Below are 21,045 nucleotides of genomic sequence, written 5' to 3' on the forward strand. Positions count from 1 at the left end.
TTTCAATCGTTTCAATTTTTGAAATGACCATGATCAAATTTTCTATTGAAAATGTTTTATAAAATATTAATATAAATGATTACGTAGTCCTAGATTAGTAGGATAATTCATTTTTCTTTTTCTTTTATAACACCGCTAAATCGTGATCTCTCTTAACCCACTGTTGACACAACAAAACATTTAGGCTTCGGGTGCAATTGCAAAATCCACATCTGTAGTATCATTTGTGAAACATCTTCGTAAAGTTGCTTTGATTAGAACACCCAAACATAGCAGTGGCATCGCGGACTAACATCGTCTCCTACTCTCCTACAGTATAATGTTTTCCTTCATTGGCAACTTGACTAGTATCTGGCATCTCTGGTGGGAGTGGCAAGTGGCAACAACAAAGCTACCAAACCAAAGGCGGACGGAGGCAGAGCAGAGTTGGCAGCTACTGTTGGCCTCGACGTTAGACTCAACCTTCCTGCGTAAGTGGCCGTCGATCAATGCGTAAAACACTTCCAGGATCCAGTTTTCCTTCCATATAGATTTCGTAGGATTTCGACAAGCGTGCTGTGTTTACTGCGGTCCTCCAGTATCTAAGGTAAGCCAACGGGATGCTTTTCTGTGTGCAGTGTACTCACACCCGCTTTTTAACATAACGTGTTGTCATAAGGTTTCATTAGTAAATAAAAAGACGGAAAAAACACTAATATTCATCTTATTCGTCTATTATTAAATTAACGGGGGATGTAAGGGAGGAAATTTTATCTTTATTATTGAAGAATTGTACGTGACTGCTCCTGGTGAAAGATATAGCTAAATGGAGAGTATAACCGATCGAATACAAACGAGCATCAAAGAATAAATGTATAAAAGAATTGTAACGTACTACTTTGAACATCTTTGAAGTCTGGCGCATTATTAGTTATGTTATATAGGATTTAATACGAAGGTATTTATGTAGCAGGACTTCTCTGATTATTTACATAATTAAAGTCATACACGTATGGATGCAATGATGCTCACGATACTTGTACGCTGTGGTATTGCATAAGTCGTACACATAGCTTTCGATATCTTACGAGTCTCTTGCCTAACGAGCTTCTGTCTATTTATTGTATTGAGAAGTAACACGGTTATTATTATTATTATTATTATTATTATTATTATTATTATTATTATTATTATTATTATTATTATTATTATTATTATTATTATTATTTGCTTAACTACAACCCTAGTTGGTAAAGCAGGATGCTATAAGCCCAGGGGCTTATAGCTATTTGGAAGTGGGCTTACTCGGGTAACATTCTGAATTGGCGTTATAACTAAATCTGAAGTAAGATTTATGGTTGATGAAGGTTTTTGGTACATTTAATAAAGTACCAGTCATTCTAAAATTTTGAATTTCGAACAATTGTTAGGAAAATTGTGTGTGGGAAATTTACTTTCTGGGAAAACCTCACCAGGACAGATATAGTCCAAGAGCCAGGGCAGATTTATTTACCCGAACGAGTGCAAAAGATTTTTAAGTAATGTTTCTTTCCGCAGGCATATTCTTAGAAAAAGTCTTACAAAATTCCAGTGGTCGTTTGTGCATGTGATGACGTCATCAACATAGCCGCCAGACTATCTTGTTCTTATCACGATCCACGACGCATTCCGCATCCTATGAATCATAACTACTTGGGCGTGCCAGAAGAGTGGATGTTTTTAAAATGTTGATAATAAGATGCAGATTTGGTTTTTTTATTTATACGTTTTCATTCAACTTTATTGAAAAAAAAATCACTCATAGGAACTTGACATTCTCGTTTGCTAACGTTGATTTACTCCAAAACCAAAATGTTAATGAAAAAAATTACCACACACAAAAAGTTTTCTTTTTCCCTAATGTTTCAGATTATGTATAACAATATATAATTGTTTTTTTTTTTATAATGGTTCTAGAAATTTAATTCTTATGACATCGAATAGCGTATTGGAATAACCCATAAAATGATAATAATTTCTTATTAGTCTCATGACATTAATGAGAACGGTTATAAACAAGTAAATCTCCAAAAAAAAAAAAAGGCATAAAACATAGGTGCAAAGCTTCTGTACTTATCTTTATTATTGCAATTAAGCATGAAATGAAATTCTCAATCCTTACTTTTATCCCATTCTACCTTTTAATTAGCCAGTATAAGACCTTGCTACCATCAGTTTTGGCAACGTATTTTGGTCAGTTTTCCCTACTTAAGTATGCAACCAGATCCCTACTACGATTTTCAACATACCTACACTTATGTCTAGTTTCGTTAACTGTCCTGATTTTGGGCATGGAAATAAATGTTCTGTAGTATCTTCATCTTTGTCATGGTCACACACATCATCTGCGTCTTTTCCCGTGAAATTTACTTTTATATTTAGCATATTTAATCTTTCCTTCATTACAAAGTCCATTTCTATGATATAAGGCTGTGGCCAATTTCCTTCTATAAACTATTTTTTTTCATAACTTCTTTTCTTCAATAGTTTCTCTATCTTTTTCATAATTCTTTTCTTGATTTTTTCCCAGGGTTCTTTTCCCCCAACTTCTCATTTTTTCAAATTCCATCCCATATTTACTACAGATTTCCTCCATGCTCTTACTCTAAGGTTCTTCAACTGATCCTCAATTATCTCTCTTACTAGTGTACCACCCATGTGTTACACGAGCTTACATAGTAACGACATTTCTCTTTTTTGTATATATTATCCCTTGTATCTTCGCTCTCTCCTCGCACTGACAGTAACTTGAGTAACTTGTTTCTTGTTTCAACCTGTCTGCACATTCCAATGTTAACTTTTAACGGAACCGGTTGCCGGTTTGACAAGAAATACTATGTGTTTTGTGACCTTCTTACCAGAACCTTGTGTGTATATATACTCGATGTGTCGTAATAGAATTACTCAGTTGCATTTATCTCGCTTTTGAGTCACAACCTACTCTTGGCCCGTCACATTGGTGACCCCGGAAGTCGATTCGCTCCTCCCGCCTTCCCCCCCTCGTTGTTACTATGGCAGACTCCATGGAAGTTGGCGCTGCCCCATTCAAACTTTCGTCGTTCGCCAGCAGAGAGGCGTTTGCTTGGTTTCAGCGCGCAGAAGTCCAGTTCCGCATCAAGGGCATGACTCGCTCAGCCACCGAAGCAGATTATGTTCTCGTGCCGATACCCGAGGACACCTTCCTGAAAATCTCCGACTGGCTTTGTGAACAAGGAGAGACCCCAATAGCTTATGATGCCCTCAAAACATACCTTCTGCAGCAGTACTCACCATCTCCAGCCGTCCGTATAGCAAAGCTTTTTCAGCTTTCTCAACAACCGTTAGGGAACCAAAGGGCTTCGCTCTCCCTCAGAGAAATAACCAGTATCGCTCGCCTGCAACCTGCCACAGACGGCTCTCCTTGTGAGGTGAACCTACTTTGTGCCTTTGGGTATGCCGTTTATCCGAACCTGTACGCGCTGCCATACCCGATGTCATTAGTTTACCCATAAAGGTCTTGTTGACCAAAGCCGACGCTCTTATGGACAGCCACTTATGACCTTCAAGACCTCCATCAATGCCTCCACTCCTGACGAAGAGGGGATCTATTCAACCTCAACTGAAGCTGACAAGAATGCTGAAGGACACACATGCCTACCCCGTGATGTGATGGAGGGATGACAAAGCCACCCATCACTCACCACTCGCTCGTGTCCCAACCAATGACTTCTACAGCCACTTACTGCCGCCCATCGGCCGCATTTTTGCTACTACCACTCCAGATTCGGGGCTGCCGCAAAGAAATGTGCCAAGGATTGTTAGTGGCCAAAAAACGTGTAAGTAGGCCATCGCTCGTGGCGTTGGCCTCCCGAGTTTCTAATCTTTTCTTTTTACATGATGCAGGAATGGGCGTGCAATTTTTGGTAGACACGTGTGCATGTTGTTCTCTTTTGCCAAGGGAACTCTTTAGAACACGACGTAGTCTGTCTAAGTCTGCCGCAGTCCACCTGGTGACTGCCAACGGATCTGCGATATCCACCTACGGTTACGAGAACCTCACATTATCGTTTGGAAGCCGCAAATTTAATTGGAAGTTTCTCGTTGCTAACGTCACATTGCCAATCCTTGGTGCGGATTTCCTCTCTCATTTCCACCTCCTGGTCGATGTCGCCCACCGATGATTGGTCAACGCAGACTCGTACTTGTCGACACCTCTTCAACCCGTCCCCTCCAACCTCCACATCAGCGCACCCACGGATGCCTACGTCCACCTCCTCATGTCATACCCGGAAGTTTTTCGCCCAGAACTTCCCCAAATGCCCACGGCTCCTGCCAAACACGGTATTTATCACCATATCATGAAGACGGTACCCCCAATCTTCTCCAAGTTCAGACATCTGGCACCAGATCGATTGGCAGCTGCCAAACAGACGTTCGCCAAAATGGAAAAAATGGGCCTTTGCCAAAAGGCCTCCAGCCCATGGTCGTCACCCTTACACATCGTCCTGAAGAAAGACGTCTCCCTCCGTCCGTGTGGGGATTAGGCCCCTGAACATGCAAACAAAACCGGATCATGACCCCCTCCCAAATATCGCCGGCTTGACCTCCTACATGCACAAAGCGAAGGTTTTCTCCACGTTCGACCTCCTGAAGTGGTATTAGCAGGTGCCTATGAACACAGAAGACATCCCCAAGACTGCCATCACCATTCGCTTCAGTATATACACCTTCAATTACTCCTGTTTTGATCTTCGTAATGCTAGGGCCACTTTTCAACGTCTCATGGATGGCATCTTAGGGGACCTGCCCTTCTGTATATGTTACGTGGACAACATACTTGTGTTCTCTTCCTCAAAAGAGGAACACATCCGTCACGTGCGCATTGTGCTCGACCGCCTGCAACAAAACAGCCTTGTAGTCTGGTACGACAAGTGTAGTTTTTGCGCCAAGGAAGTGTCGTTCTTAGGGCACTGCATCACTCCTGAAGGAGTCCATCCCCTCCCTGAGAAGGTAGCAGCCATTCAGAACTTCCCCACACCCTCGACCATCAAAGACTGCAGGAATTCTTGGGCATGATCAACTATTATCACCGTTTTCCGCCAGCCATTGCTACCCCACTTGCTCCCCTTTATGCTCCCATCAAGGGCAAGCCAAAAGACCTGAAGTAGGGCCCCCTTCAAGAAGCAGCCTTCTGCAACGCAAAGAATGCCCTATCAACCGCTGCTGTTTTCACTTTTCCCATCCCACATGCCCCTCTCCTCTCCACCGATGCCAGCGACGTCGCTATTGGTGCAGTGCTCGAACAGGTGGTCAACAGCTCGCCCCGCTCATTGGCCTTCTTCAGCAGAAAACTATCCAAGGCAGAATCTGGGTTATTCTACCTTCGATCGCGAATTGCTGGCAGTGCACTTGGCTGTCCGTCACTTTCGCCATTTCTTAGAAGGTATGCCCTTTGTCATTTGCACAGACCACATGCCTCTGGTGCACGCCTTCACTCGACAGTCTGACGCCTGGTCCGCCCGTCACCTCCCGACATCTCTCTGCTATGGCTGATACAATTGCACCCTTCGATACGTCCCTGGAAAAATGAGTCCCGTTGCCGGTGCCCTGTCAAGAAACACGTTGGCTGCTGTTCAACTGGGATTGAATTACAATGCCTTGGCTGAAGCCCAATGACAGGATCCAGAGTATCAAGCATGTTGGACATCCTGCACATCCCTCCGTTGGGAATACATCCCCCTCGACAACTCCAACACCACCCTCCTCTGTGACGTCAGTACTGGTAGACCGCGACTGTGAAATCCTGCTCCCATCCGCCCATCCTTCGTGCCGTTCTACTGCACAGCAGCTGATGACGAAGTTCATTTGGCACGGCATTACTAAGGATGCTAAGTATTGGGTCTGTGCCTGTACTTCTTGCCAAACTTCCAAAGTACATCGACACACGGATTCAGGAGTGGGCACCTTTCCTCAACCTCAGTGTCATTTCGCCCACATTCACACGTCGACGTTGTAGGTCCCCTACCCACATCTCAAGGACATCATTACCTGTTTACCATCATTGGCCATTCCACTCGTTAGCCTGAAGCCATTCTCATGGAAACTGCAATGTCCGCCTCATGTACATCTGCCTTACTCTCAGGATGGATAGGAAGATTTGGTATCCCTGAGCATATTACTTATGACATGGGTACCACTTTCACCTCTCAATTGTGGACATCATTAGCAAATCTCCTGGGCATCACACTACATCAGACCACTGCCTACAACCCCGCTGCCAATGGAATGGTTGAACGTTTTCATCGCACCCTCAAAGCAGCTTTGATGTCCCGCTGCAAGGACTTCAACTGGTTTACTCAGGTTCCCTGGGTCCTCCTGGGACTAAGGACCACTCCTAAAGATGCCCTGGACGTCTCAGCACCTGAAATGGTGTATGGCGACCCGTTGGTCGTCCCTGCCGTATTTTTTCCTTTTACAACCCCCTCCGACGACCTCTAGTGCATATGTCACGTCGTGGGAAAATTTACTCTATGCCACCAGACTTACAAGCCCCCAGCGAAGCATCACATACCGACAGACTGGCACTCTGCAACCCACGTCATGCTACGTAACGACACCAGCAAGCCACCGCTAACACCCCCTTACACGGTCCCTTTCCTTGTGATCCGACGCAATCCGAAAGCATTCATACTAAACATTCATGGCAAAGAAGACTGGGTCTCCATTGATCGTCTAAAACCTGCTTATCTCCTGCCAGATGACCCGCCTACAGTTGGCCTCTCTAGATCAGGGCGCCCTAGTTAACATGTACATTATATCATTTTTAGGGGGGTAGGAGCCATGTACCACCCGTGTGTCACACGAGCATACATAGTAACGACACCTCTCTTTTTTGTATATATTATCCTTTGTATCTTCGCTCTCCCCACTCACTGACAGTAACTTGTTTCTTGTTTCAACGTGTCTGCATATTCCATTGTTAACTGTTAATGGAACCGGTTGCCGGTTTGACAAGAAATAGCATGTCTGTATTTTGTGACCTTACCGGGACCTTGTGTGTATATATACTCGATGTGTCGTAATAAAATTACTCAGTTGCATTCATCTCGCTTTTGAGTCACAACCTACTCTTGGCCCGTCACACTAGTCTTTTCATCAGAGTTTATGATATTATGGAAGAGCATTAATTTCTTAAATTCTATTCTGCAGGACACCGGCCAAATTCCTGTTTTTGCAAGGATGCCCCAATATGGAGTACTTGCAGGTTCCTCATACATATTCTTTATTATCGCGTAGTGGAGGATTTCCAGATCTTTCACATCGTTATCTATAATTTCACTCCAGGTCTCCACATTAGCAAATATTGTTCATACTACTACTGTTTCATACATTTTCTTTCTCACTTCCAATGCCATTTTTCCTACTTTTTTCATATCTATATTTTCGTATTTCCTGGGTCATACTCGTTACTGATACCCAATTTTTTGTTTCCGTTCTCAGAGTACTTTTCCCGTAAATACTTATATTCTTTAACTAAACTTACTGGGCCATTCTTCACTTTTGTTTTAAATTCCTGTTCTTTCTTTTGTTAATTATTAATACACCCAATTTTTTTGGGAGGTTGTTGTTGATTGTGATCTTCTTGAAGATCTCCAAATTATGACATTTACTTATAGCACATTCTATTCCTTCTTTCCTTCCTATGGGAGACATAATATCAACTACTAATACCAGTGATTCAATTTCAATATTCGTTATCAACGTAATATTTTTTCAACTAATACTATTTACATTGTCGGTGACGATACTGCATAGCTTGGGTCCATATATAGCTCCTTGTCTCACTTTTCCTTCAATCTTTGTTTCATGTTGTACCTGCTGGACAGTTGATAGCTGCTCCACCTTTTTCATTGATTTTCTTATTAAATGCCTCCACACTAGAATCTACTCATGTCTTCCTTGAATCTGTTCTTATATTTTTCCCTCCTTATTTTCTCATATATTTTTCTAATTATGCTTGTGATAAATATTCCTCTTTTATTTTCTTATTCCAATTTATTTCCCTTTTTGTGGATTGAGAGTGTCCACATCTCTTCCCACTCTTTAGGGGTACATATGTTTTCGTCTGTTTCTGTTATGATCAACGTCAGATTTTCTATTATTTCTTTTCCCATCATTCTAATCACAACATTGTTAAATCCTTGCCTGTCCATTGTGTACTTGTTTTTCAGGGTTTTTACCATGGCTTCTACTTCTTGATAGGTTATTTTCTCGTCATTACTGGATCTCACACTGCCACTTTCTGACAGCCATTAGTCAAACAAGCTGTTGATTTTTTTCTGCCAAGACCTCATCTTCACTCTGGGAATATTCTGGCTTAAATAAATCTCTGTAGACTTTCTCATAATATTTATTTCTTCAACTTCCTCTATTATTTCTCCATCCTTTCCTCTTATGGCTGTAGGGTTACTGGTGTTTTATCGATCAGATTTCTTCTTGAATTCCCAGAAATTTGTGCAGTTCTTTCCTCCTTTTGCTTTGATCTCCTCTACTTCCTTGATTATCCTTAAACCTTCCTCTTTTTGTTTCTCTTCTCTTATGAATAAGTCTACGTGTTTCTTCCGTAGTTTAGTTCTTCTCTTGAACATATTGTTTCCTTTCCAAGGAAAGGAAAACAAGTTTCATTAATTTCCTCAATTCTTTGGACTTGTTTTTTTTTTTCTGTTTGTATGTTTAATACTACATTTTCTTATTATTTATTGTCCTTTTTCTTGCCTTATTGAATATTTTAATCTTTTATCACATTTTTCTTTGGCAATCTTTACTAGTTCTTTTTTATCTTCGATTACTTTCAGATGGTTTCAGTCTTGTTTGTATTCGACTTTTCTTTCTTTCTTGTTCAAGTTTAACCAATTCATTACTAGTATTCCAAATTCCCAATCTCTTTTGATATCCTATAGGGGGTTATCACTTTCTCTTCATCTATTACCATGCTACTAATAACTTGGTCTTCTTCCTTATTTATAGCATAATCGATCACTGATTTCTTATCTTTTTTTTAGTTCGCATCCAGTTTCCTCTGTATCTCCAGTTACTATTTGCAAATATCACGTCATGTCAATTAACATTTTGGTTGGTTTAGAAATCTCTTTAATATTTTTTTTTTCATAATATTTCCTATTTTACAGTTGAAGTCTCACATTACGACCACTTTTTCTTTTCTGTTATGTGCTTTCATTAATTCCTCTTTTATGGCCATTGAATTTTCCAGTTCATTATTTACTGCAATCATCACTCTTCCACCATTTGATTTTCTGTTGTTATTAAAGAACCTATAACCAGCTATGTTAAAATTTCCTCCCTCCTTCAAGTGGGTTTCAGTGATGCAGATAACAATTTTACCTTTTCCATTATTTTTAGCGAGTCCACTTTTGATTTTATTCCCCTTATGTTAATGTAGTATATCTTAAAAGCTTTTTAAAATTTTGCCTTCTTTTTCCATATTTTCTTTTTATTCCTTCTTTCCTCTTTACTTGGAATGGCCTAATCTTACTTGACCGTCTTAGGGCATTGAGGGCAGTGTTGGGGTTTCCCACTGTTCTTTCTGCCCATGTCAAGTTGCGTTGATTCGCGTTGTAGGGTTTTTCGTTTCCTATTTCTTGAATCAATCTCCCCATTTCCTCCATTCTTAAACTTAAAAAATTCATCTTATTTTCCATACTATTTTTACTTGGATCGTTGTATTAAAAATTCATCTTATTTTCCATACTATTTTTACTTGGATCGTTGTATTTTTACTTTTTGAATTCTTCCTCCTTATTATGTTGGTACTGCTCCTTGTTTCCTCTATATCCTGATCTGTTTTTTTTATTTCTTATGTTATTGTGTCTGAACAAGCAGGTTTGGCCTCTTTTACAGACACCGATCACATAATCTGTACATATTTTCTGTTCATATTTTACATTGTTTCTTTTATTGTCCATTTTGTTGTTTTTCCAGTGTCCATATTTACATTCCTTTCCTAAGCCACACTTGCCTTCTTTGTAATATTTTCACTGAATTTGTTTCCTCAACACGTTTCTCTGAAGATTATATTTATCTCCCTGGCCGTGTTTGTGGCGGAAGTTGCATGATCGTCCTTCTTTACAGAACCCATTTCTAAAGAATAAGCATATTTTGGGGGTCTTTTCTTTCACTACTTCTCAGCGAATCTCATTCTGTCCATTAGCTTTTTCTTCTTTAATTGTTTCACTGTTGCTTTGTTCAAATTTATTACTGTATTCTCACCCTCTACTGTCTCTGTTCTTTCTACACTAGTTGACCTTTCTCCTACCAAATCCTCTGCTTTGCCCTCTGCTACCAATTCATTGTTGCGGACCCTCATCTCTTCGTCGGTTTTTTGCTCTGGAAGTTCACATAGGCTCAATTCTAGACTTTATAGTTCAGACAATCTTTATGCCTTTCTATTTCCTCGTCACGTGACCTGATTTTGCAGTAACTTTCATTCATAGACATCGTATTCATGCAACATAAACCTGAAATGTTATATATATATATATATATATATATATATATATATATATATATATATATATATATATATATATATATATGTATTTATATAATATTATCACCCGGGGGTATGACCTCCTCAAGCAGGTTCCTTAGTGCCTAGTGCTTGGTGGACTAAGGCACCTGCTTGAGGAGGTCATATATATATATATATATATATATATATATATATATATATATATATATATATATATATATATATATATATATATATGTGTGTGTGTGTGTGTGTATGTGTGTGTGTGTATGTATACACAGTGATTTTAAAGACATTTTCATTCTCACAGAGCTTGACTGGTGCATGTATTTCAAAACTACTTTGTAATTTGTGTAATGATCCAGTTCTCTAAATATGGTTACATGGAGCTTTTCACAGATAAGTCCCATAACGTTTGTGTAAACTCTATAATGTTACACATATCCTGAATTCTTATAAAGGAAACATTTAGTATGTTGTACTTTTTTCATAAAAATTTTTGTTTCTGAGAAAATCAACGTTAACACTGACATTTAGCAAACGAGAAGGCCGATTTTCTGAGTGAAATTTTCACGAAAGTTAAAGCTAAGTAAAATTGTTTAATAATAGAATATTGTATTTCATAAGCAACATTAAAAAAATCCACCCTTCTAGCACAAATGCCTGAGAAATTATGATTCATGAAATATGGCAAGTACACGATAGCCTGGCAGCCATTTTGATGACATCTTCACATACATACCCACCACTGCAATTTTGGAAAACTCACTTTTCTAAGTCCTTTTTGTACTATTCGGGTAAATAAATCCTGTCCTGTCTTTTGGACTAATATCTAGACATTATGCCAGGTCGGGAATAGTGCACCCCAACTGAGTGCTGGACAATAGTTAAATGTAAGGGCAGTAAAGCAAGAGCATGAGGGCTTGGTGGGAAGCAGTGCTGTAATGATCAACTTTATCCTATATTCTGCTTGCAGGCCTAATTTTAGATTGAGGATCGTTACTTCAACAATGCAGGATAGAGATCTCCTTCGTTGAATGTTTCAGCTAATCATCCCTGACTCAAAATTTTTAAGTAAAAAATATATTGAAAAATGTGGCTGGAGTATGTGAGATCTTGATATAAATGATCTTAGAAATTTACTTGACAAAATCAATTAAAACTCTCGATAGCATATAGAAATAAGGTAAATAACGCAAAATGGGTTAAATCAAAATTGGAGAGTCCTTTCACCTATCTCACACCTTTATTCTGACAAATTGCACTATCTTCCTAAGGCCATTTTAACAGGATGCACAAAGTTCAACAACAAAACCAAGGGTTAAAACATAAAACATAAAGGGCTTTGATAAATAACATCAGTTATCCAGTGAATGAAAGGGCTTATTCAAAATACATTATGTAAAAAATAAGAAAGTAAAACACTGCAAAATTTTTAATACAACAATGATAACAGTTACAATAAACTCCACATTTATGACAGAATGTTCTATGCCCAACAGTAATTTTTAACTAAACAAAATATTTCTTATCTGAATGGGAATGTAACCACACATTAAGACCTGTTTAACACGCTTAGGGTTCAGTTCCCATGGTTCTGTGGTGACTTTCCTCCTACAGTTCATAAAAGGTTTTTGCAGCCTTGTTAGGGTACGTCCTGGAGGGTCCGCATTGCTGCCTTTGGTGGTGTTGCAAAGTGTTCTTTGCCAATTGTCTACTGAAGGTATGTTTGTCTCGAATAGGCTTGGGTTAACGAACCTCGCTTGCTGAATCGGACCTGACTTTCGTTCTTTGTCACAGTCATAGAGTCGGGTATTTAAAGGGGGGGGGGGGGAAGATACTCATCTTCCTCCTTAGACAGAAAAAAAGGGCATGTAACCTTTTAGTACTACCCAGTATTGAGGTACCACATCAGAATCGGTAAACATAATTAATCTCTTCATAGAAGCAAAGGTTTTTGATGGGTGTCTATATAGAATACGAGGTTTAATCTTGAGGCTCCAGGAGAATATGCCTAAGAATAAGATCTAGCATGTCGGACAGTAAAACTTCCTTGTTAAACAGATATGAAAATTATGCAGAGAGATGTAAATAGAATATATGAAAATTCTAATACACACATATTCAAGTTCAGTAAATAATATATCCTAGAGTACACTGCTTAAGGGGCCCGGCCAGTATGCCAATATATGGGGGTATAGGATAAAGAGCACAAAATCCTGAAAAAATTCACTGATCTTCGTATGGCAATGGAAAATGCGAATATTAAATTTGTTCCAACATAGAGACTTACCTCGAAACACTTTCTTAGGAGTTACCTGGAACCTCCTCTCAAACGACCTGAGTTTTGTGTAGTTTACTCTACTCCCATTTTCTATAATGATAGGCCTAGCGGAGGAGAACATGCCTCGAGGGCAATACCAAGTCGGGCCACCTGTTTCCCAGGTCGTAGGCTTCAGTAAGTTCTCTGGTCGCGTCGTGTGATGCGACCCTTTGTGTCTCATGGCCATGTGGTTACCGCATGGTCCTTGTGCTCTGCCCGTGCGCTAGGTGCTTTATCTGTGTGCTTTCGCTTTCATTCCTTTGTGCTTTCATTGTGTTTAGTGTTCTCATTCTTTTGTTGTGCTTGTGTCTAGTGGTTTTTATGATTGTGTGCGATGGAGCATGCTCGCCGTTGTCCTGGGCCTAGAGCCGGGAAATTGTGTGGGGCTTTTTTGTCTAAGCTCGATGTCGATCACGCTTTGTTCGTCGTGTAGGGGTAAAGTGTGTTCTTCTTCGGACACGTGTCCGGAATGTGCTGACTGGAGTGAGGTCCAATGGGTCAAGTTTGGGACCAAAAAGAAGAAGACTACGAAGCGGTCTCCCAGGAAAACCAGTATGTCTTCTCCTGCGACTTCTGCGGGTGAGGGATCGTCTAGAGTTCCTTCTTCTTCCCCTACCCAGAGTAGGGGACGAGGTAAGTCAGGGAAAGGGAAGAAGTTGGTGCCCCTTCCCCAGGAGGATTTTGTTGCAGGGGTTTCAGGTTCTTTTACGGGGAACCAGGCACCTGTAAGTATGTGTCGTGGGGGTCCGCGGGACGTTGCTCTCGTGCAAGGGGAGCTCGTCTCGGTGGAGGACCCCATGTGGAATAAAAATGTGCCATTTTCTTCCCCAGATTCTTGGGTGGATGTCTCCGGCGGCGCTTCGGCAGCGGAGGGTGCCCTGGATAAAGAAGATTCACCGCAGGAAGATCCCCTGGGATGGAGTTTGCCGAGGACTCCGGGCAAGTCTCCGTTGAGGATGGAGGAGGGCTTGAGCGAGTCCTTTCCTTTCTTATATCGTCCGTCATCGATTCCGGCTCCTTCGTCAGCAGTCCCGGTAGAATTCCTACAGCCATCGACGTCTGGAACCCAACAGGTGTCGAGGAAGGCTCCATCTGTTGTGAGGTCTCGGTTCCTTGGTGGGTCAGACTCGTCGGTAGGGGAGTCTTCAGTCTCTTCTGAGGAAGAACGCCCCGGGAGGCGTAGAAGGAAGAGGGAACGGTCCATGAGGAGGAGATCCGTTTCTAGGTCTCCCTCGGTATCGGGAGATAGGAGAAGAAGATCCCGTTCTCCGCAGAAGAAGAGCAGGAGAGCTGGTTCTCCTCAAGGAAGATGAGTTTTCGTACCCGAGGACAAGCTGAGAGACCTTACTACAGTCTCAAGCTCAATGGTCAAGCTGGTAGGAGACAGTCCTCCTAGAAGGGCCTCCAGTAGCCTCATGATGACGTCAGCCGCTGACCGTAAGGCCTCGTCTAGCAGGCATAAGTCCCGACCTAGGGACACTCAACCGCCCAGCGGAGGGAGTCGTCTCCTAGGACGGGCAGCCTCGACGGGTCTGCCCATCGAGATGAGGCTTTGTCTAGCAGACATAAGTCCCGACCTAGAGACACTCAACCCGCCCAGCGGAGGGAGTCGTCTCCTAGGACGGACAGCCTCGACGGGTCTGCCCATCGAGATGATAGACGTATACGGGCCCCTCCGTCGGACTATTTCACGGAGGAACCTGTCCCTTCGTCAAAGCCTATTAAAGTCACAGAGGCGCCCGTCTCTAAAGAGAAGAAGAGCCGAGGGTCCCGTCTGAGCGGAGGTGCCCGTGAAGATCCTTCTCCCCATCATAGGACGGAGGACGTGGATGAAGGGGCAGCGCTTGCTACGGAGGACTCCGCGTATAGGAGGGTGATCTCCTTGATAAGGAGTCACAGTAATTTAGTGGAGCCTCTACCGCAGGAGGATGATGACTGGACCTCTGGCTTAAATAGGATATTGGGTGCACCCATCCAAAAGAAGACCTCTTTAGCTCTTCCGGAGGCGAGAGATGTCAGGCTAGGGCGAGCTCATATAGACAAGGTGATAGCCCGCAATGGCGACTTCTAAAGGGCATAGTGCAGCTAAGCTGTTACAGGAGATGAAGTCCCAGAGTAAATATTATGCCTTGGAAGGTTGACCTCATGGCGCAAGTAAGATGAAGGACGTCCTGGAGATCTTATGTCAAGGTGCCACGGAAGAGAGGGCCTCTACAGCACCCATTTACTTCTCCCAGACCGAGGCCGTGATGATGGAGGAGATGTCGAAGGACCTGGTTAACGTTGCATCATGGCTGGACTGGTGGGCCACTACCTTGGTGGGTTCGCAGATTCCGACAGACTCGATGGAACCTGCCAAATGAGAGGCCCTGAATGAGTTGGTCGGATCTGGTGGCCGTGCCCTTAAATTCCTCACGTTTCAGGCCTTGGCTCTTTCAGCGAACTGGGTGCTGAGGAGAAGGGATTCGCTGTTGAAGAATCTCCCGAAGAAGATCTCCGACAGGGAAGCAAGGGCTCTTCGGAACATCTCAGTTTGGGATGAACAACTGTTCCCGGTAAAGAAAGCTGAAGAAGTAGCGGAGAAGATGTCCAAGAAGAGGGAAGTCATCGTGCCCAAGTCACAATCTGCGAGACGTCCCGTCTTTAGGAGACCTGTAGCTGAGGCACCTTCTACTTCTCGTTTGTCTCCGTCTCAAGTAAGAAGAGACCCTTCTTCAGGTCAATGGGCTTAGTCGACGAATCCCTCCCGAAGGGGAGCTACTTCAGCTCCTTCCACCTACAGGAGTTCATACTCGTCCTCCAGGAGAGGCCGATCAGGACGTTCCTCTCGTAGGAGGTAATGTTAGAGGCCCCCCTCCCCTGCCCAAGCCTCAGGTAGGGGGATGCCTCAGACTGTTTTGGCAAGCATGGAAGCTCCACGGAGCAGATCCATGGACTGTATCTGTGTTGAAAGAGGGCTACAGGATTCCTTTTCTGGAGGATCCTCCTCCATTGATTCCAGCAAGCCAGGCGGAATGGTTAGCCCCCAAAGACCCGTTGAAGAGAGCTGCCTTGGACGAAGAAATCTCCACAGTGATGCAGAAGGGAGCTATGGAGACGGTAAAGCTTCCGGGTCCGGGGTTCTACAGTCGTCTTTTCTTGGTGGAGAAAGCAACAGGAGGTTGGAGGCCAGTGATAGACCTGTCAGCCCTCAACAAATTTATACGGAAGACGAGTTTCAAGATGGACACCCCAAGAACAGTCATGGCGTCCTTGAGGGAAGGGGATTTTATGATTTCCATAGACCTCAAGGATGCCTATTTCCAGATTCCAATTCATCCAACAAGCAGGAAGTTTCTCCGGGTGAAATGGGGTGCCCAGATTATGCAATTCAAGGCCCTGTGCTTTGGACTTTCTACAGGTCCCCAGGTATTCACTAGAATCTTTACGACGATCTCCGTTTGGGCTCACGAACGGGGTATTCTATGCAAAAATCTGGGCATTACCGTCAATCTGGAGAAATCTCATCTAATTCCAACCAACAGAACGACGTACTTGGGGATAGTTCTAGATTCATTGCAGGTCAAGGCACTTCCATCAGTAGACAGGCTAAACAACCTGGACCAAGTACTCCGTCCCTTCCTAGAACGCCAGCCCAGAAGAGCGAAGGATTGGCAGAGGCTAATAGGACATCTGGTGTCCTTGGAAAAGTTGGTTCCACACGGAAGGCAGAACCTCAAGAGCATACAATGGAACTTAAAAGATCAGTGGGATCAGAGAAGTTCCCCAGACGGGATCGTTCAAGTTCTTCCAGAAACTAAAGAAGCTCTAGAGTGGTGGCAGAACCGTGCAAACACTCTAAAAGGGATGCCTCTATCCTCCGGCCCTCCGGAACTTCTACTCTTCACGGACGCATCAAAGGAAGGTTGGGGTGCTCATCTTCGGGGGAAAACAGCGAGAGGCAAATGGACAGAAGAAGAAAAGTATCTTCACATTAATATCCTGGAGATGAGAGTGGTTCAAGAAGCCTGCCTACACTTCACTCGAGTTCTGAAAGGAAATTCAGTGGCTCTGATGTCAGAAAACGCAACAGTAGTGGCGTACATAAAGAAGGAAGGAGGGTTGAAGTCGAGGGAGTTGTGCGTTCTCGCCCTGCAAGTCCTGAAGTGGGCGGAAAACGAAGAAGTCAGACTGTCGTCGAGATTCATTCCGGGGAAGAAAAATGTTCTAGCGGACGGCCTCAGCAGAGTAGGCCAGGTAGTAGGGACAGAATGGTCCCTTCATCCAGAGGTAGCAAGTTACATCATTCAGGTGTGGGGGTCTCCGGTAATGGATCTCTTCGCGACAAGGTTGAACGCGCAACTCCCCGTATTCTGTTCTCCTGTCCCAGACCCAAAGGCAGCCTTGGAGGACGCCATTCAACACAAGTGGGACAATCTCGACGTGTACGCTTTTCCTCCCTTCACCCTGATAAGACAGGTCCTCAACAGAGTAAGGACAGTCAACAGCCTAAAGATGACTTTGGTAGTGCCTTGGTGGCCGGAAAAAGTGGTTCGCAGACCTAAAAGGCCTCGCCATTCTCCCTCCGTGGCCTCTTCCAGACAGACCGGACCTCCTGAGGCAGCCACACTTCCAGAGGTTTCACGAAAATCCTCAATCCCTTCGTCTTCATGCCTGGAGGTTATCCAGTGTCTGCTGAAAAGACAAGGGTATTCGTCAAAGACAGCTGTAAGAATGTCTCGTTACTTGAGAAAGTCTTCCACAGCAGTCTATCAAGCAAAATGGACAACTTTTGTTAAATGGTGTGCTTCAAAGAAGATAGAGCCCCTAGAAGTATCAGTACCCGATATCGCAGATTTTCTCGTTCACCTCAGTGATGTGCTGGGCATGTCGATTCCAGCAGTTAAGTGGGTTCGAGCCGCCCTTGGACAAGTCTTTCTTTTGAAGGGAATGGATTTGGGTTCTTCCAGACATATTTCCATGCTCATCAAGAGTTTTGAGCGATCATGTCCTCCCTCTTCCCCTAGGGTTCCAAATTGGGATCTGGCTAGAGTTCTAGACATGCTTAGTAAGCCACCCCTCAAACCTTTAAAAGATATTGTGGACAGAAATCTTACGCTTAAAGCTGTCTTCTTATTAGCGTTGGCTTCAGCTAAGAGAGTGGGTGAACTTCATGGATTGTCGTATGAAATTGAACACTCAAGGGGGTGGAAGGATATTTCCTTTAAGTTTGTGCCATCGTTCATCGCCAAGACCCAGAATCCATCCGTTTGGGATCCTAGGTTTGAGGGTTTTTCTATCCCAGCAATCCCAAACTCAGGAAATCAAGAAGACTTGAAGTTGTGACCTGTCAGGGTTATTAGAAAATATCTTAAGAGGACGGCGAATCTCCGTCCTGGAATTAAGAATCTTTTTGTATCCACGGGTAAGACTAAAAAGAAAATTTCAAAGAACACTATTTCTTTTTGGCTCAGGCAAGCTATAATTCAAGCTTATTCTAGTGCTGGACTTTCAGTTCCAGGAAAGCCTAGAGCTCATGATGTTAGAGGTTCAAGCACCTCTCTAGCCTTTGAAAAGAACATGTCTGTTACTCAGGTACTTAGAGCGGGAACTTGGTCTAATCAGTCGACAATCACAACTCACTACCTCAAGGATTGTACGAGGAAATCATTAGATGGTTTTTCAATCGGGCCAGTCATCTCGGCGCTCCAACCGATTTAACGGCTCAAGCCCCAGGTTCAATCGCGGATTTCAAACTCTCTAGACACAAGCGTTCTTATCTATTATTTCCCCTTATCTTTTTCTCGTACTGTCCATCGTCGGTGGAGGTCTTAGCCAGTAGACCGGCACATCAAGTTATGTTCAAAATTCATCAAGCACATCAAGGAATTTTGTGGGTGAGTACTATATGCACAATTAATGAGCTCTTTGTGTAGTTTATCCTACTTTCCATGTGTTGGGGTCTTTGTCAGGGAGGCACTCCAACCTCCTAAAGTGTAAGTCTCCTAAGAAAGTGTTTTGAGGTAAGTCTCTGAGTTGGAACAAATCACAAATTATTAGTAATTTGTATTTTTCCTAACATACTTACCGAGAAACACTTTCGAGTTATGACCCCCCCATCCTTCCCCCATGTGCCTCACTGATCTTTAGTATTGTTACTTACATAGAACTTACTGAAGCCTACGACCTGGGAAACATGTGGCCTGACTTGGTATTGCCTTCGGGGCACGTTCTCCTCCGCTAGGCCTATCATTATAGAAAATGGGAGTAGGGTAAACTACACAAAACTCTGGTCGTTTGAGAGGAGGTTCCAGGTAACTCCTAAGAAAGTGTTTCTCGGTAAGTATGTTAGGAAAAATACAAATTACAAATAATTTGTGATATTTTGTCAAAATTTTTCTTACTTTCATAGTTACAGGGTAATTAGGAAAAGTAACTCAATAAGCCGAAAACATTGATCCCTACAAGAAAACGCAGTATTTCTTCTGTATTCTGTTAATTATAACATTTTAATATTAAAAAAAAATGTGAGTAATGGCATCTGTATAGACTCCATGAATCACAAAACGAAGTATCACACCCTTCGGCCCTCAGTGTTAGGAGAAAGTTCAGGGAAAGTATACGTTTAAGTTTGACCTCTGTCATTCACTCGTTTTTATGTCTGTTTTTTTCTTAGTTTTGGCAAGAATTTCATCATACCAAAGAGGGAAAGACAATTCCAACATCTCGCTAACATAAGGAAGAAGGAAATTGGCTCTAATAATAGTTCAGGTGTGGGTATTATGGCCAATATTAGCAGAGTTAGTAATGGAGAGAGAGAGTGGTGTGCATGACGGAGCGGCCGCCTTGCTTGACAGGAGCCTAAAGAAGCAAGATATTGAGCTAAGGGATCTTCATTAATGATTATATTATGATAAATAACATTGTTTTCATTTATTATTCTCCAAAAAAAGAACATTATATTCCTATAATCATGATTTATTAATATTGTCCTTGTAAAAATACAAAGAAAGACTATGAATGGCTGTATCTCAAATCTATACTTATTGACCTTCAAATTCTATCTTCTCCCTTAGTTTTCAAGATATAGCATTGAAATTTGGTATATAACTTAGAGAGTTATATATAACTTAGAGAGTTATAAAACAATAAAATGAAGCCATTTTGTTTTCAAATTTTTGTTTCATATTTTTTGTTGATTTTCCCCCTGATTTATAGGGTTTATTTTTTTACCATTATGAAAACATTCATATCTAGCAAAAGAATGACTTAAAAAAAAAAAAAAAACTTCATCTGATTGGATTTCTACATTAGGTCTATGTAGGGTAGTAATCACAGGTCTTAATATTGATTATCATGGGAGGAGATAGAATCTGAAAAACACTAATTTTCAGGATAAATTTCCCTGGTGTTGCAAAACTGAAGGTCATAGCCAAAAATTCTATTAGCAGTCCAGCCCCCTTAAGGAAATAACCATTTCATGCAGACATGCCATCACCAAGAGAGTGTCTCTATAAATAGGATATAAAATGGAGAGGGTAACTTAAGTAAGTTTTGTAAGAGAAAAAAAAATAGAGATGGGTAACTAGACTAAATCATGCACATGGCAATTAGAAATAAAAGATTAATTAAAATTAAAGCTTAAGGGGGCCAGCCAAAATGCCAATGTAAGGAGTTTATAGGAAGAAAACACAAAATCCTGAAAAAATTCCCTTAGCTTTGTATGGCAACGGAGAATGCATATACAAAGTATTTTGTCAAAATCCCGCTAACATTCATAATTACCGGGTAATTAGTAAAAGTAACTCAATAAGCCATAAACATTGTTCCCTACAAGAAAATGCAGTATTTCTACTGTTAATGTAAATTTTGATAATTATTACATTTTAATGTAAAAGAAATTATGAACAATGGCATCTGTTTAATTTCCATGAGTCACAGACAATGTAAATTACATCCTTTGCCCTTCAGTCCTACCACAAATCTCAGAGAGAGTACATGCCTAAGTTTGACCTGTGGCATTCACTCATTTGTACCGTTGCTTTTCTGGTTTTTAGCAAGAATTTTGTCATTTCAAAGAGGAAAGACAATTTCAACATCTTGCTAACATAAGGAGGAAGAAAATTGGCTCTAATAAGAGTTCAGAAGAGGGTAATATTGGTATTACAGTGAGAGGGAGTTGTGAGGATGGAGAAGC

General features: G+C 42.0%; 1 protein-coding gene across 1 annotated transcript in view; it reads left to right on the forward strand.

Moving 5' to 3' along the window:
* Positions 1-385: 385 nt before the first annotated feature.
* The window catches only part of LOC137615266 (uncharacterized), a 169,449-nt gene continuing 148,789 nt past the window's right edge, over positions 386-21,045 (forward strand). The window contains exon 1 of the mRNA XM_068344990.1: positions 386-586. The gene's annotated coding sequence lies outside the window, so the exon portion shown is untranslated. The remainder of the gene's footprint in view (positions 587-21,045) is intronic.

Source organism: Palaemon carinicauda, chromosome 21 (assembly GCF_036898095.1).
Source record: "Palaemon carinicauda isolate YSFRI2023 chromosome 21, ASM3689809v2, whole genome shotgun sequence".
Taxonomy (NCBI): domain Eukaryota; kingdom Metazoa; phylum Arthropoda; class Malacostraca; order Decapoda; family Palaemonidae; genus Palaemon; species Palaemon carinicauda.